This window comes from Bos indicus x Bos taurus, chromosome 23 (assembly GCF_003369695.1).
Source record: "Bos indicus x Bos taurus breed Angus x Brahman F1 hybrid chromosome 23, Bos_hybrid_MaternalHap_v2.0, whole genome shotgun sequence".
Classification (NCBI taxonomy): Eukaryota; Metazoa; Chordata; class Mammalia; order Artiodactyla; family Bovidae; genus Bos; species Bos indicus x Bos taurus.
Window position 1 is genome coordinate 31,180,528 of NC_040098.1, and position 17,514 is coordinate 31,198,041.

Consider the following 17,514-nt stretch of genomic DNA (forward strand, 5'->3'; position numbering starts at 1 on the left):
GGGGGTGTAGCTCAGTGGTAGAGCGCATGCTTTGCATGTATGAGGCCCCGGGTTCAATCCCCGGCACCTCCAGGCATTGGTTCTGTTTTTCTCTGGAATACGCTCAAACTGCTCTTCAAGGAATACAGATTTAACTCTCCTAAGCTTTTCCTCCTTAGAGTCCTGTACACATAGAAAGTAAAAACATAACCCAATGGGTTTCGGTGAAATCCCTCATCTCCTGCTGTGAACCTCGACGTCACCAAGACAACTGCAACAGCAGAAGGAAGACAAAAACCAAGTGGGACAGAGAACGGGATTCTAACCGGAACGGAGTCTGGACTTCTTGGCCCTGAGATTAAAGTTCTGACAACTGACACACCAAACTATTTAAGGGAAGTTAAGTGAGCTTCTGAAAACCATTTCAAGTTAAAGATACTTGGTTACTGGCTTACCTTTCATATCTTGCATTCCAAGCTCAACACAGGAAAAAAAACACTCACTCTCACCTATACCTCTGGTGCTGAAATCTAAAGACGCAGGTGGATCCTGTTTCTATTTTGACCGCTTGTCCTACCACTGTCGCGTGGATATCCGGACGCTGTGGGCCCGGCTGCCCCGCGATCGGAAGCCGCCAATACCACCCGAATCCACCGAAAACAGAAACTCGACGCCGGGAAAGAGCAATGAAGTGCTCTGAAAGCCGCGACAATCGAGCAAAACGAAGGGGATCTTCCTGCGGAAAAGTGCCCGCAGGCTCGCTTTTATCGAGCATGGACCTGGGAGCTTTCCATGTACCCAGAGGAAGCGCAGCAGAGACGGGCAGCTCACCGCCTCTCCTCCTAGCCAGATGTTTTGTCAACCTAAGCGTTTGTCCAATTTTTTCCTCCTCCACCTTCCTGTGGCCGCGGCAGCCCCGGACTCCACCATGTCTCAGCGTGCCTTTCGTTATCATTCCCTGAATTCTGCTCTCAAGTTCTTTCGCCTTGACTCACACTAATCGCTCTCCTGGCATTAACTTTCCCAAGCAGCTCAGCTCGCTCGTCTCAAAGGCTGAGAACTGCCAAACCTGGCTGACTTTCAGAATCGACGGGGCGAGCTGATAAACAAGGTCGATTTCTTGCTTCGCCCATCAAGGATAATTTAGAATTTCCTCCAAAGCTGGTACCTGAGTTGGCTGTCGCACCAAATTTTGGCTGAAAGTGGGAAGCTCTGCCCTTTCCACGAGAACAGTGGGATCTCAAGAAATAATTTGGCAAACGGCGAGTTCATTTTGCACGTCGGGCCCAGTGGCCGAATCTCCTCCCTGGTGCTCTTTCGTTCAGTAAAGGATTCCGAATTCCGCATATACTGTTGCTGCTGCTAAGTTGCTTCAATCGTGTCCGACTCTGTGCAACCCCATAGACGGCAGCCCACCAGGCTCCCCCATCCCTGGGATTCTCTAGGCAAAAACACTGGAGTGGGCTGCCATTTCCTTCTCCAATGCATGAAAGTGAAAAGTGAAAGTGAAGTCGCTCAGTTGTGTCCGACTCTTAGCGACCGCATGGACTGCAGCCTACCAGACTCCTCCGTCCATGGGATTTTCCAGGCAAGAGTACTGGATATATAGCTACTGTTGCTGCTGCTGCTAAGTCGCTTCAGTCGTGTCCGACTCTGTGCGACCCCATAGACGGCAGCCCACCAGGCTCCCCCGTCCCTGGGATTCTCCAGGCAAGAACAAGAACACTGGAGTGCGTTGCCATTTCCTTCTCCAACTGGATATACTAAGAGGGGCAAAAAATCGCTGGATCATCCTGCTGTCTGTTCCTGTCCTCAGCTTGGACCCTGTGGATCTCGGAACCAGAGCTACAAGACCTTGGGAAACAAACCGATACCGGATTTCCTGACCATGGTGCTGCACCGCCCCCCGGCCCCCCCCCCCCCCCCCCCCCCGCCAACCCCCCACTACGTCGACATTGTTCTTTTATTATTTTTTTCCTTCTGCTTGCTTTGGGCTTTTTTCACTCTTTTTCCCTTTGGCTCTCTCAATGAAAACTTAGATGATTAATACGATACTTTTTTTCTTTTCTTATATCCATTGAGATTCTGCTTTGTTCTATGGGTTATTTAGAATTGTGTTGTTTAGCTTTCAACTGTTTGAAAATCTGCCTCATCTTTCTGTGACTTTTGGTTCGATTCCACTGTGGTCATAGAGCACACTGTATCCTTCAAGTTTATTAAATTTGCTGAGGTTTGTTTTATGTCCCAGGATATGTTCTATCTTGGATATTTGATGGATTTGAAAAGTGTCTGTATTCTGCTGGTATTGGATGAACTTATGTTGATTGGATTCTGGTGGCTGAGTTTTTCTATATCCTTGGTCATTTTCTGTTTAGTTGTTCCATTAGTTATTCTGAGAGAGACACTGAAGTCTCTAACTTTATTGGTAAATTTGCCTATTTTCCCTTTCAGCTCTATCAGGTTTTTGTTTTTGTTTCTCCTTCTTCACATATTTTTCAGCTCTGTGGTTTGGTGCATACATATTTTGAATTGCTATGCCCTTCTTGGTGTATGGGCACTTTTATCATGTAAAGTCCTCCTTTGTCTTTTCTTTGTTATAAAGTTTACTTTATCTGATACTGATACAGCTACTGCTTTCTTTTGATTAACATTTGCATGACATATTTTTTTAAATCCTCTTAATTTCAAACTGCTTATATATTTACAGGATATATTTGAGGTAAATATTTTTATAAATAGACAGCTTACAGTTTGATCATATTTTCTAATCTACCCTGTGAATTTAATTGGTGCCCTTAGACTATTTACATTTAATGTAATTATTGGTATGTAGGGCTTAAGTCTGGAATTTTAATTTTTTGTTTTGTTTGTTCTCTGTTATTTTTAGTTTTTGTTCCTTTTTCTTGCCTTTTTGTGGACCACTTGTACATATTTTAGAATTTCATATTCATTTATCTATACTCTTTCTATTGTATTCTTTGTGCAGATGTTTTTAAAAGTAGTTACTCTAAGAATTCCATTATAGATATGTAACTTATCAGAGTGTACTGGTGTCACCATTTTCCCAGTTCAAGTGAAATGTAGCAACCTCACCTTCCTTTTTGTCACTTTACTTTTCCTCATTTGTAATATAATTGTCTTAAGCATTTCTTTCACATATACTTAGAACCACAACAGAGTTATACTTTTGCTTCAAAACTGTTATACTTTTGTTTCAAACATAATTAAGAAAACTCAAGACAAGGAAAGTTTACTGTACTCACCATGTTTTTTGCTTTTTTGTTTGCTTCCTGATATCCAATATTTTTTCTCTTATCATTTATTTTCTGTTTGGAGAACTTACTGTAGCCATTATTTTAAGGTAATTCATTGGCAGCAAATTACCTTAGTTTTCCTTTATCTGAGACTATCTTGTTGTCTTCTCCATTTTTGAAGGATATTTTCCCTGGATATAGTATTCTGGACTGACAATTCCATTCTGTAAGCACTTGGAAAATGTGCCATTCTTTCTAACCTCTATCATTTCTGATGTAGCTGCTGTCATTTGAGTTGATTTTCTATATGGCTGGCTGAAGTGTCTTGTGTTTCTGGTTTTAAGACTTTATCTTTGTTATTAGAGTTCAGAAGTCTTGGTTGATTCCCCCGCCCCGGTCAGTTGAAAAAAGAGACTCTCTTCTAAACACTACATAAAATCCAAACCTTCGGGTCTGCAGTCTGTAGTCTGAACATTTTCCCAAGACTTTCCCTTAGGGTTGGTAAATTCATCAAACAATCATTTCATTCTTGTAAAGCAACGGGCAAAATTTCAATAGGATTGCAAAGAGTTGGACACAACTGAGCATGCATGCATACTCATACAAAGCAGGGCATCTTTTCCCTGACCTCATTACTGTGTGAATAAAGATAAAATATAGAGGATTGCACGCCTGAACAGGGACTTGAACCCTGGACCCTCAGATTAAAAGTCTGATGCTCTACCGACTGAGCTATCCAGGCTCTTGCTACTAGGCTTTCCCTGAGTAATTATCTTTGCACATTTGGCCAATTTATCTTTCAGGTTTTAGTTCCCAAGTCAGATTTCTTGAATTTTCCTCAGTGCTAAAAAGATTCTCTTTGAGAGAGATGTTGCAATCATCACGAACATTTTCCTTCCTCTTCTCTTCTTTGTCCTCCTTCTCTAGGTTTTCAGAACCAGAGATGCTGTGTCTCCTAGACAAAGCATTGCTGGGTTTCAGACCATTTTGCTAGACACAGAGAGTTTCATTTCTTGCCAAGTCCTTCATCTAAATTTCTCCAGACAGCACTCACACTATTTCTGTTTGTATCCCTCTTCATTGTCTTGACATCTTTCTTGCAGCCTTTGTAGGCAGAAAGAGAGTTGAAGAAGGAATTTGAAGACGCAAGAAAATGTTCTGTAACAGGTCCCTTTCTGCTGGTGGTTGAAACTGCCTTCAAGCATTCCTTTGGCAAGCGGGGGTCTTGGAGTTAGTTGATGGGAGGCTGAGAACCAAGTGTAACAGCTCTTGCTGGCCAGGCCCAACGTGGTGTGGATTTCCACTCTTCAGCTTCTACTAGAACCAACAGTCTCTCCACACAGGAAAACAACAAGGGACCATTATCTAATCTAATGTTTCTCATTGAACCCATTTCTAGAAGGAAAAGGATTGAACTAAAACAATTTCATAGGAAACAGCAGAAGGTGTTTCTTCAGACTCATTCAGTCCAGGCCCTAGCTCCTACTCTTCTGTTTGAACTTACAGGTTTTTCTCCTTGGAGGATGTGCCTCTGTGTCTTTGCAATAGAACAGGTCAGAACATACCAAGTTCTGAAGCTCCCTTTCCTTATGCTGTCATCACTCCTTCATTGCAGACTTCAGTTCTTGGCTCGTTTTTTTCGGTCGAAATTGCATCATCATTTTCAGTGACTTAGGCAAGACAGCCTTCAAAGGTTGCATCACTTCTGATTGCCTTACCATTTATTAATTTTAAGTAATTATTTTCAGGGATTTGATGCAGTTTTATGCCCTTTGGGGTGGAAATGTTATCAATGAAATCGTCCTTTAATTGAAATTAGAAATTTGAAAATAGAAACGTGCCATGTTTCAGCTTTCAAATTTGAAAACATGACTTCATCAATCGGCCGCGTGGCCTAATGGATAAGGCGTCTGATTCCGGATCAGAAGATTGAGGGTTCGAGTCCCTTCGTGGTCGCTCGTTTCTTGTCAGACAAGAAGCGGAATCTGTTTTCATTTGACCTCTAAAGGCTGACCTTGAAAAGAAAACCTGAAATGGGACAAGCGTCTTTAAAAAGCCAAATTAGCATACCCATTAATTACTGATAACCTTGCATTTCGTCATTGGTGTCTAATCACCAAATAATACCTCGTAGTGAAGTACTAAGGCGTGTATAGTTATTGATACCATAATGACCCTGAATTTTCTTGCTCAGAATCCTTCTCTAGAAGTGGTAGAAATGAAGGTTAATTTCCCCTTAAAGTTGGGGTAGGTCTCTTTTTCTTATTGTAGGATCATAATTCTCCACCCAGGGATTGAACCTGCATCCTCATCAGTGAAAGCAGTGCAGTCCTAACCACTGAACCGCCAGGGACTACCCTGGACCTCTTTTTCCTGGTGGAGATTTAAGATAGACTTTTCCCTCCCTTTTCCCTCTTCCATTCTATCCTCCTTTTGCCAAAATAGCCACCTTACATGGAACCAAAGCCTCTAGTATTTGGAACAGCTGCAAAAGCAATGCATTGGATCATTGGTTTTCTTGTTATATGAGCAAGGAACTCATGAGAAAATGAATGAAAAGGTGCAGCAAGAAGAATTTGGTTACAGAGTAGAGAAAACACACGGAGATACAGGGGTTTTTACACGTGACCTTGTATGTGGAAGGGTGGTGGCTCACGTGGTAAAGAATCTGCCTGTGATGCAGAAGGAAGTCAACTGCTCAACATTAAAAATCAGCTTTCCCTAGATATTCTTTAAAAAAAAAAAAAATCAGTGTCATTTTTGGATGGTTTTGAGAAACCTCACAGTTGGCAAGAGGAAGTCCCCTGAGATAAATTTCACCAATTTAAAAATCATTAGACTAGATCCTCTCTAGCATTGCTGGTTCAATATCCTGGAAAAGAAAAGTTGTACTAGGCAAAACTAAGGCAATCTGAAAAGATTATGGATTCTATCTTCAATTTTAGTTCATTAATTTGGCCACTGTATCATCCTACTACGGAAACTGAGTGCAGAGTATAGGGAAACTTTCCGCAGTGTCCTCTCTATTTTTCTTTATATCTAAGTTCAAATTTAAACTTTTTATAAAACAAAAATGATCTCTCTTTTAGACTTACAAAAGAAGAGAGTGTTAAAAAGGATTTACAGCAAAGGTTTTGCTGCAGAGAGCAAATTTCTAACAGGGCTCTTGTAGTGGTTAGCACCCACATTCAACAAGAGAGTGATGAATAGAACCTATGTCACTGTCTGATTTCTATGAAGATTTTAAAGAAACCTTCAATAGAGGCTAGAACAAAAGAATAAGCATATGACTAGTAACGGGCTCCAAACGAAAGCAGGGTTCAGTAGCTTTTTTGTGTATGTATGAAATTATGGGGAAAGTGAAAGAATCTACACCAGAACGGGGTCTTGAATCCTGGGTCCTCCGACTAAGGTCCTGATGCGGGTCCAACTGAGCTACCCGAGAATACGATGGTTTCAGTGGGAATTTATTACTATTTAAACCCAAAACATTTAGCTACTACTTAACCCCACCTCCCTCTCCATTCTTTCCTTTGTATTTTAAAACCAAACATGCTAAAATCTGTTGATGCCAGTTGAAATGCCCAAGCACAGAACCGCAGCTGGAATCCGTTTCTAAATTCGAAGCTGCTGCCCTCTGGGGATACGAACAACGTCGCCTTTCCGAAACCTCGGATACCGGGGCTACTGCTCCAGATACACGCAACCACAGGTGGGCCCTCGAAAATGCTCAACCTGTGCTTGCCGCGACAGAAAGTGTAGCAAAGCACGCTCGGAATCATAAAATCTTGGTCAAAACGGGACATATCTTTTTGTGAGACAGTCTTTCAAACCACTTGGCTTAGGAAGGAGCCTTCTCTTCCCGAGGGCTTGCAGAAAGTGCAGCAGCGAAGCTTCGCTTGGGCACTTTCCACCTCTGCGCCTCTCCATTGAGACCCATCTCCAAACGATCCTCTTCTGTCTCCTTCTTCTGCTTGCCTCTCTTTCTCTTTTCTGCCCCCCATCAGCTTTATCCTTTTCCCCTCCAAGAACCAAGTCACTCTCCCTTCTCCAACCTTCCCTCTGCTGATTCCACTTCCCAACCGCTCGTCTTTCCAGGATGGTAATAATATAACCCATCCGGGCACCTATTTTCTCTTCCCCATTCCCTCCCCTGCCAGAAGGTTTGGGATCTTTGTCCAAAAATTGTAGATTAACAATGGCACCTATGTTTGCCTAAAGTGTTGACCTTCTGCGCCTTGGGGACTGATGAAATTTGCTGATTTGTCAAGCTTTGGAACGTTTTAGGAAAAGCGAATCTGTTTCACAGGTTGCGCGCAGCTTCCCTTGCGCTCTCCTCTATGCGCAAATAATTTGACCTGAGAGATGCTACAACAGGAGCGCTCACATTTCTCCTCTTTCCTCTGTCCGCGGCCTCTCTTGTACTGTCTATAAAATCAAAGCTGTAGCGTCGTGGTAACAAAGTCGCTGTCATATTCCAAGTCCAGGTGCTGAATGCAGGAGTTTGCAAGACTACAGACTGCCTGAGACACATACTCCTCACTCTTTGTTTCGGTCAAGTACTGTGAATTAATTCACCTCTTGTCTTTAATTCACACCTGTACCAACGTCCCCGCGGCTGTACTCCGGGAACGCGTCTTTTTATTCCAAGTACTACTTTTTGCGTCTTTTTGGTAGCTGTGGGCAGGGGAAGACTTTCTAAAGAAGGGAAGATCTGATGACATAACAGAAGATTCAGTTCTGGGACTCTCCCTCGTGGTGGACTGGCACTGGCACTAGAGGCAGTTGGGAAAACCACCCTTGATGGGGAAGAGGATTGTGGAAAGATCTAAAGGCTTTTCGGTCCAGAATAAATTTCTCTTTCTCCTGCCCTAGCCGTTAAGACAAGAGTCAGCCCAGAGGTTTCAGAAATGGAAGAACTGAAAATAATGGAGGAGTTTATCTTGCCATTTCCGCTTTATTGACTATGCCTTTGACTGTGTGGATCACAATAAACTGGAAAATTCTGAAAGAGATGGGAATACCAGACCACCTGACCTGCCTCTTGAGAAACCTGTATGCAGGTCAGGAAGCAACAGTTAGAACTGGACATGGAACAACAGACTGGTTCCAAATAGGAAAAGGAATACGTCAAGGCTGTACTTTGTCACTCTGCTTATTTAACTTATATGCAGAGTACATCATGAGAAACGCTGGGCTGGAAGAAGCACAAGCTGGAATCAAGATTGCCAGGAGAAATATCAATAACCTCAAATATGCAGATGACACCACCCTTATGGCAGAAAGTGAAGAGGAACTACAAAGCCTCTTGATGAAAATGAAAGAGGAGAGTGAAAAAGTTGGCTTAAAGCTCAACATTCAGAAAACGAAGATCATGGCATCTGGTCCCATCACTTCATGGGAAATAGATGGGGAAAGATTGGAAAGTGTCAGACTTTATTTTGGGGGGCTCCAAAATCACTGCAGATGGTGATTGCAGCCATGAAATTAAAAGACGCTTACTCCTTGGAAGGAAACTTATGACCAACCTAGATAGCATATTCAAAAGCAGAGGCATTACTTTGCCAACAAAGGTCCGTTTAATCAAGGCTATGGTTTTTCCTGTGGTCATGTATGGATGTGAGAGTTGGACTGTGAAGAAGGCTGAGAGCTAAAGAATTGATGCTTTAGAACTGTGGGGTTGGAGAAGACTCTTGAGAGTCCTTTGGACTGCAAGAAGATCCAACCAGTCCATTCTGAAGGAGATCAGCCCTGGGATTTCTTTGGAAGGAATGATGCTAAAGCTGAAACTCCAGTACTTTGGGCACCTCATGCGAAGAGTTGACTCATTGGAAAAGACCCTGATGCTGGGAGGGATTGGGGGCAGGAGGAGAAGGGAACGACAGAAGATGAGATGGCTGGATGGCATCACCAACTCGATGGACATGAGTTTGGGTAAACTCCGGGATTTGATGATGGACAGGGAGGCCTAGCGTGCTGCGATTCATGGGGTCGCAAAGAGTCGGACACCACTGAGCGACTGAACTGATCTTACCAACACCTTCCTACAGTGATTTAAAAAAAATAACAAGGGACAGTATCCTAGTGCTCTTACGCAAGGGGGTGTAGCTCAGTGGTAGAGCGCGTGCTTAGCATGCACGAGGCCCTGGGTTCAATCCCCAGCACCTCCACAAGTTCCGTGCGCCTCCCACACTGTTGAGGTTCTACCCCCGCGGGGGTTTCTGTGCGTACACCTTTTTAACTTGTGTAACATTTAATCGGAGAAGGCGATGGCGCCCCATTCCAGTACTCTTGCCTGGAAAATCCCATGGGCGGAGGAGCCTGGTAGGGTGCAGTCCACGGGGTCGCGAAGAGTCGGACACGACTGAGCGACTTCACTTTCACTTTTCACTTTCATGCATTGGAGAAGGAAATGGCAACCCACTCCAGTGTTCTTGCCTGGAGAATCCCAGGGACGGGGAAGCCTGGTGGGCTGCGGTCTATGGGGTCGCACAGAGTCGGACACGACTGAAGCGACTTAGCAGCAACATTTAATCATGGGGCTTGACATTCCTTGGATCTCCCAATCAGGTTACTTCAGTGCAATAAAAGCCAGGAACCAAGTGACGTTGAAGTACAAGAACGGCTCGCTCAGAATCGGTCTCCTTGAAGGCGGAGGACCAAGCACGCCATGCACGGTCCATTCTTCTTAACTTCATTTTTTTACTAAGAAAAGAAAGTCGCTCAGTCATGTCCGACTCTTTGCGACCCCACGGACTGTAGCCCACCAGGCTCTTCCATCCATGGGTTTTTCCAGGCAAGAGTACTGGAGTGGGTTGCCATTCCCTTCTCCAGGGGATCTTCCCAACCCAGGGATCGAATCTCAGTATCCCGGATTGTAGAAGCAGGGAAGAAGAAAAACACTGAAAGAGAAAGCGGAAAGGGGCCTTTGGAAAAATTCCTTTAGATTACTCCCCGCCCCTGCCCCAACACCCCCTCGGCTGTGCGTGTGTCAATGAACAGACTTCAGGATCCAGAGAAAATTTTCCTTTTCGACCTTCTTTTCCCACTTGCCCATACACTCTCGCCACACACTGAACTTTGGTTGGGCAGCAAAATGTCGGTTGAATCATCAGTCATGGAGCGCTGTGCTCCCAGGGTTTTTTTCGGTGAAAGAGTATTTAAGATACTGTCCATGGGAAAGAGACTTCTCACGAAACTTAGAGGCTTCCAAAATCCATGGTTGAAAAAAGTTATTTCCGTGTTGGAAAGAGCAGCTAGTCCTTCTCAAAGCGAGTCTTAGGCAATATGGGTTGGGCCTTTCTGTGGCACAAACGTTTTTAAGCCGCCTCCCTTAGGAGGAAGAGAACCTTCTGGTTTCCTGCACCCCTAGAGGGAGCAGAAGACACAGAGGCAACACAGGTGCAAATTACCTCCCGGGTCAACCAAATAGTGGGCGTAGTAAAGACGTAGTCCCAAGCTTTCTTTGGCCCTTTCCTCTTTTCTGTCTCCCCAACCACAGCCACCGGCCTCCCCATACCCCTCCTCAACCCCCGTCTTCATCACCTACTGCTCCACCTTCTCCTTCACTTTACCTGCCCTCCTGCCCTTTTCTTTCCGCTTCGCCGCTTTCTCCTGGCTACTTGTTTCCCCGCAGCTCACGTCAGTTCCCGCAGCTCCACTATCTCGGCTGTTGTTCAGTCGCGTCTGACTCTTCGACCCCAGGGACTGTAACACGTCAGGCTTCCCTATCCATCACCAACTCCCCGAGCTTGCTCCAACTCATGTCCACGGAGTCGGTGATGCCCTCCAACCATCTCATCCTCTGTCGTCCCCTTTTCCTGCCTTCAATCTTTCGCAGCATCAGGGTCTTTTCAAATGAGTCAGTTCTTCACATCAGATGGCCGGAAGTATTGGAGCTTCAGCTTCAGCATCAGTCCTTCCAATGAACGTTCAGGATTGATTTCCTTTGGGATTGACTGCTTTGATATCCTTGCAGTCCAAGGGACTCTCAAGAGTTTTATCTAATACCACGGTTCAAAAGTTCAAACTGTTAACTGTCTGGGTTAACAGTTCTCAAACCTAGATAAGCAACAAAATAATCACCTGCACCCCTATCCCATGATTCTTTGAGCTCAGGGGCCATAAGGTAGAGATGGGAATACATATATTTATGAAGTCATCCCACAGTTCCCAGGTTTGGGAACCATTGTATTCTAGTCTAAAACTGTTTATCTCTGTGTTAGTGGGTCTCTTCAGGCTGCCTATATTATTCACCAACTTAGTTTTACAAGTCATCTCACTTTGGGGACTTCCCTGGTGATCCAGGAGCTAGGACTCTCTACTCCCAGTGCAGGGGGGCCAGGTTCCATCCCTGGTCAGGGAACTAGGTCCCATCTGCATGCTGCAATTAAGACCCAAGCAGATAAGAAACAACTTTTTTAAAAGGGTTTATTTTAGGGACTTTCCAGAGCCAACTGAGCTTCACTCAGGCTTTTTTTTTGGAAGGGGAGGAGCAAGGGAGGAATAAAAGCGTTGATATATAATTGATTCCAGTATTCAGAAAAATACAGATTTGCCTTGTGAGAAAAAGCGAAAGAGAAGACACAATGATCTAGAATTACTCCTAACGCTCATATTTGGTCACCACAGATTTTGGCAACAGGAGGAAAGCATCTATTCAGTATACCTCTGGGATGACTGAGGTTCGAGTATATGTCCAAGAGCATTGGGTGGGGGTGGAAAAGTTGTTATAGAAGTTAATTCTCTTAGCCTTTCTTGCTCAGCCTCTGAAATATTAATACCCCTCTTATGCATATTTGTGGATCTCAGAAACAAAACTGGCGAAGTCACCAAGACAAAGCCACTGACCCAATTTTGCCGGGCTCCAGAGTTTGTTAGAGAGACTGTTTCCAGCAACATATACTTAGTGTTTTTTATTTGGAAACCGTTTTCTCTTTCCATCTGGATCTAAATTCCCCAGGAAACTTTTCAGGTTCTGCTCTTTTTTACCTTTCTTCTAGCATTTCCAGTTGGGGTTCATAGCCAGAAGCATTGGAGGTACAGGCCCCTTGATGTGATGATGTGGGAAATCTGCCATCCGGAGGAGGTTACCAAGAGAAGGAGCAACACATTCAGAGTTCCAGCTGAGGGCACTTGAGTTAACATGGGCATGCATATCATGGCTGAGGTTTCACAGTACTAGGGTTCAGATACTCCCTTCTCCTGGAAACATGCATCCAAAATATGGATTCTCTCATGGGTTACAGTGACCAGAGTGTTCTTTATGGGAACTTCTGATGTCTCATGGCTTTTGACAGCTGCCTGAGAGATTCACTAAGGGAGTAGAAGGGCTGCACGCCAAATAGAGTGAGGATAATGAAGAGCAAAAGGAAAAATACTCTGAGAATCCATGGTTGGCAAAATGGAAAAAGGTGGCCTAAGCTATTTTTCACTCTTTTGTCTACTCGCCCGTATCAGGAGTCTAGAGAATGAAAGAAAAAGAGAAAAAAAGAGAAAGAAAACTTATTCATTGAATCTTTGCCCTGAAATGGTTTAGACAGCAGCATTGCAACATACTTGAGTGGAGACAGCCCAGAGATGGCCCTGGTGGGAAGGGGCTTTGTGGCTTGGCTGGTTTGAGCATCTGTCCAGGGTTTGAATCCAGAGGAAGCTGAGCTTCTGACAGATTCCTGCTTTCTTGTGATCTTGAATGAACTAGGAGTCAGCTTTTAGTTTCTCCAAATGAGGGAAATTAGACACTATTTAAAAAATGTTGACTTCATGTTTTAGAAAGCCGTCTTCTAATACAAAAGTTATCTTGCAAAGTCTTTGGTAAAGAAATAAGGAACAATTTTTGTACATACACTCAACTAGCACAGAAAACGAAGTGCAGAGCAATGATATTCAGTAGTTTGTGCTGATTTCTAAATAAGTGGTTTCTGTTTGCTTGTTTTGTTAAATACAAGCAACTTATATATCTCTTCTTATTTTCACCCAAACACCTTTGGCCACATCTGGGATGTCAGTATGGTGTTACATGAGGTGTTGTTAATTCATTTAATAACAAGAACAGAAAAGTGAAGTTCAGTGAGGAAATGTAAAAGGTAAGGAATCTAAATCTGCTGTTTGCAAGGTTTCTGAGATTTTACTTTAGTTAGGTGTTTTGGTTGAGGGGGTGGTGGGGAGTTAGAGAGTGTCTTCTAGTACACATTTTGTGTAAATTTCCTGTGGAAGTCGATTTAATATGGAATAAAATGAGCGTGAGCTAGTTCTTTCAAATAATGTTTTAAACGTTTGCATGGCAAAGGTTTTGCTAAGTGCCACCTCACCTTGGGCCAACTTCCACTCACTCACCAAGAAATACTAGGGGTCTGTTGCCTTGCACCCTGTCTCGGATTCTTTGCAGCCCAGGCAGGAGTGGCAGGTGTGGGCACAGCGGTGGGAGCTGGGGAAAGAAAGGCATAAGGAAACCAGAGGAAATCTTTTCTGTTCCTCCCCTCTTAGACCAGCCAGTGCTCAAAAACTAAGAAAACTTCGAGGAACTGCTTAATTGTTCTTATTTCCTTCCTTTCCCCATCCTGCCATTTAGGGATCCTTTCAAATGGGGCCCAAAATGAATGGGTCAGTTGATACGACTGCAGACTTGGTGCTTCTGACAGAGGAGATGCTGATGAGGGTGGTTCCTTTTTTTCTTCTCTTCCTTCTTTTTTTCTTCTCTTCCTTCTTTTTTTCCTTCTGTGAAAGCCCGCGTTGGATGGCACCAAGGTCCTTGGAGTAGAAATGGTGTAATATTAAAGGGAATCCATTGGACTACATTAAAAAAAGGAAAAAAAAAAAAAAAAAAAAGAGGCAAAGGAACGTGACAAAATAACGCAGATGGAGGAGCCGGGGGTTGAACCCGGGGCCTCGTACATGCGAAGCACGCGCTCTACCACTGAGCTACACCCCCTGCTATTGAGGCGCTTTGGGGGGGTCATTTATAAAATATTACTTTTCTTTTGATATTGGATTTATTTTCTGGTGGAGAAAATCCATTGGGTTTAATTCCACCGCTTGTGAACTTACTAGCGGCTTCAGTAAAGTTATAGTCCGATTGACGGAGTTTCTAGAGTCTAGGACTTTCCCACTCCTAGGGAAAGTTACCCTGCTCCAAGGTTCACACAGAGGAAATAAGTGACAATTGCTTTCTTTCACCAGAAGAAGTCACAGATTTCCAACACAAATTTTCAGCAGTACCGGCTCAGACAAAGTGCTTTACAGAGGTAGCCGAACTGAACGCCACACCAGGTAGGGTGGGATGCTCTGCCAATGTCCTTTTCCCAGCTGACTCGCATTTTTCCCTCACGCACTACCACGTGTTCTGAGACTGTCTTCAATTCTGATTTTAAGCCAGGGGTCCCGCACTTCTTGAGGGCTGTTCTCAAAGGACTTGGGTGGGGGGAAGCTTTAAGGTTCTATCAATTTAAAAACAACAACAAAAACTGACAAGGAAATTCCCTGGAGGCCCAGTAGCTAGGACTCAGTGCTTTCGCTGCTGAAGACGCGGGGTTTAGCCCTGGTGGGGGAGTTAAGATATCCTAGATATCCTAGGGCGGCCAAACGGAGAAGGCGATGGCACCACACTCCACTACTCTTGCCTGGAATATCCCATGGACGGAGGAGCCCGGTAGGCTGCAGTCCATGGGGTCGCTAGAGTCGAACAAGACTGAGCGACTTCCCTTTCACTTTTCACTTTCATGCATTGGAGAAGGAAATGGCAACCCACTCCAGTGTTCTTGCCTGGAGAATCCCAGGGACGGGGGAGCCTGGTGGGCTGCCATCTATGGGGTCACACAGAGTCGGACACGACTGACATAACTTAGCAGCAGTAGCAGCCGGGCAGCCAAAAACAATAACAACAAAAAGCACTGACATTTTTCTAGTCTGGGGGAAGAGAGGGCAAACGCAGGGTGGTGAAACAAGATTGGGGAACCTAGCAAACTGTCGAACTGGTTTCCCTGAGAGAACCCATTATCATAATGCGAAAACCTACCACAGACATAGATACTTTTAAAAAAGAACCCTAGAAATCTTCAGAACACGACAATTCGAGGCGGTCCTCGAATTGGAAAGCAAAGCAGATAGAAGTGACGGTGCAGAAAAGAGCAGAGTAATCGCTCTTTTTTCACTGGGGTTCTTTCAGCTTCCAAAACAAGTCCGAAACCTTATACTAAACATCTTTATCGTGATGTTCCGTATGATTTTGACGGAAGTAACCCAGGAAGCTTTTCATTTAATCGCTTGAAAATACTGGACAAAGTATTTATTGGTGAAGGCAGGGACGATGGAAGCACTCGATTCTGATTTTTCTTGTTTTAGCCTTCTAAGCCCTTTTCTTGAGCAAGTGAATTCAGAAGCGTTTGTATCAGGGAGACATGTTACAGGAAGGAGAATTTGTTTTGACACAAACTATGGGCTTTTCAAACCATGGGAAAAGATTCCAGATTTTAGTCCAAACCTTTAAAGCTCTTCCAAACTGAGCTATGTTGACCAAGTCTCTACTGTCATTACTAATAATTTTCTCTACTTAAGGTCTGAAAAGCATGACATTCCTTGAGAGATGTTGTTGCCTTGTTCCCTCACTTTGAGAAAGTTGGGGTTTGATATCCTGCCAGCTTTGGTAATTTCAACTACTAGCAACAATCCATGTGAGAGGGAAATGGGAGGAGAGAAAAATCAGTGGGTAGGTTTTCTGTTTCTCAGCCTTCAGTCTTTCAATTGACACAGACACGGCCGAGAATACAAAGGAATCCATTAGCAAAAATTGACTATGAGCCTCTTTCTCTTCCCTTTGTATCCTTTTTTTTCCTGTTCCTTGGTAAACTGTGATATATAACAAAAGGGGGCATGGGCTCACTGTCTTATTTCCTCTTATCTTACTTGTGCTGATGCAGTTAGGTTGATAGATGTCAGAGTCATAGAGTTGAAGTAGATCAGCTTAAGGGCAATCCTTTGGGTAATGGATTTACTTTGGATGTGAGCAAGGGGTAAAAATGATAAAAGACAATTTTTTAAATGGGGAAAGGTGGATGTATTCTTGAAATACGGTATTGATGAGGAAAGGAAAAAGCAATAATGGAGTCTAAGATTCCCTGGACTCCCCTACATGCTTAGCTTATGTTCTGTTAGTAAGCTACATACAACATAGACCCTATACTTCAGTAATCTTCTGTAACTGATGATTGCCTGATTCTTATTGAGGAGTCATTTTTATTTTTCCCCTACACTGTTTCCAACTTTTATACAGAAGCCAGATGGAACTTGGCTTTCTTCCAGGAATGTCTTCGGAGCACATTAGGGTGTTGCTCCACTTCTCACATCCTGCTGTTGGCTTTGACTGGATTCTGAGAAGCGGGGTCTTGAGGGGACAAATCCAGGGCTGCAAGAGAATGATGAGAAAGCATAAATGTATACAATTCAGCGATGTTTTGCTCTGTCCTAATTGAAACAAGAAGGCAACTTTCAAGGTTCTTAAGGATCAGCTAGATAAATAAAACAGTGATTTGGATGATGAAAGGCAAGGGAGAAACTTGGTGGACGCTGATAGACTAATACAGGATTAGGGCTCTTTTTGAAGTCCAACACTTAGGAAGACTTGCAAGTAGATTGGTTTATGCAGATATGGATGTGTTTCACAAAGCTAGTAAAAATAGAGAAAGTGGTGGGAATTCTGTTTGTTGTTATTATTGGTTTGTTGATTTATTTTTGCATAAGGAACATAAGGTGGGACAATAAAGGGGAAATAAAGTTGAGTTTGGGTTTGTACATAACATATTTTAAATGCCTACAAGATAGCCTCTTGAGGATGTCTACCTACAAATATTATATATATAACCTGAAGCTGGAATTCTGTGGACATCTCTGAACCTCAGGTTCAGACATCTATGTGGCTAGGAGTAGATGGCCCCCCAAAGCAGGTAGAGTGAGAACTTAAAGCTACACATTAAGACATGGAGGTAATGGAATTTCCCTAGCAGTTCAGCAGTTAAGACTGCTTCCGCTGCAGGGGCTACAGGTTTGAACCATCATGACATGGCTGAAAAAAGTTCTAATAGATAAGGAGGTTATTATTAATACATGAGATTGCATCTAGGTTGATCTCATTCTTTTTTTGGTTTAAACTGGTTACTGCTGTCCTAATTTTTCCTTAGAAGAAGACCAATAAAAGTCCCATTTTCTACCATCAGCTTCCAGGTAAAGTGATTATTTCTGCAGAAGCTGCACATCTCTTAAGCCATCTGTAAAAGAAAACAACATCAAT

At 43.6% G+C, this 17,514-nt stretch overlaps 5 non-coding genes across 5 annotated transcripts; 3 read left to right on the forward strand and 2 right to left on the reverse strand.

Annotated features, from left to right (window-relative positions):
- On the forward strand, positions 1-72 carry TRNAA-UGC. The gene has a single exon. It is a non-coding gene; the product is annotated as a tRNA-Ala (tRNA).
- Positions 73-3,902: 3,830 nt separating this feature from the next.
- On the reverse strand, positions 3,903-3,975 carry TRNAK-UUU. The gene has a single exon. It is a non-coding gene; the product is annotated as a tRNA-Lys (tRNA).
- Positions 3,976-5,116: 1,141 nt separating this feature from the next.
- TRNAR-CCG lies at positions 5,117-5,189 on the forward strand. Its single transcript has one exon. It is a non-coding gene; the product is annotated as a tRNA-Arg (tRNA).
- A 4,142-nt stretch (positions 5,190-9,331) lies between these two features.
- TRNAA-AGC lies at positions 9,332-9,403 on the forward strand. Its single transcript has one exon. It is a non-coding gene; the product is annotated as a tRNA-Ala (tRNA).
- A 4,688-nt stretch (positions 9,404-14,091) lies between these two features.
- Positions 14,092-14,163, reverse strand: TRNAA-CGC. Its single transcript has one exon. It is a non-coding gene; the product is annotated as a tRNA-Ala (tRNA).
- Positions 14,164-17,514: the final 3,351 nt, after the last annotated feature.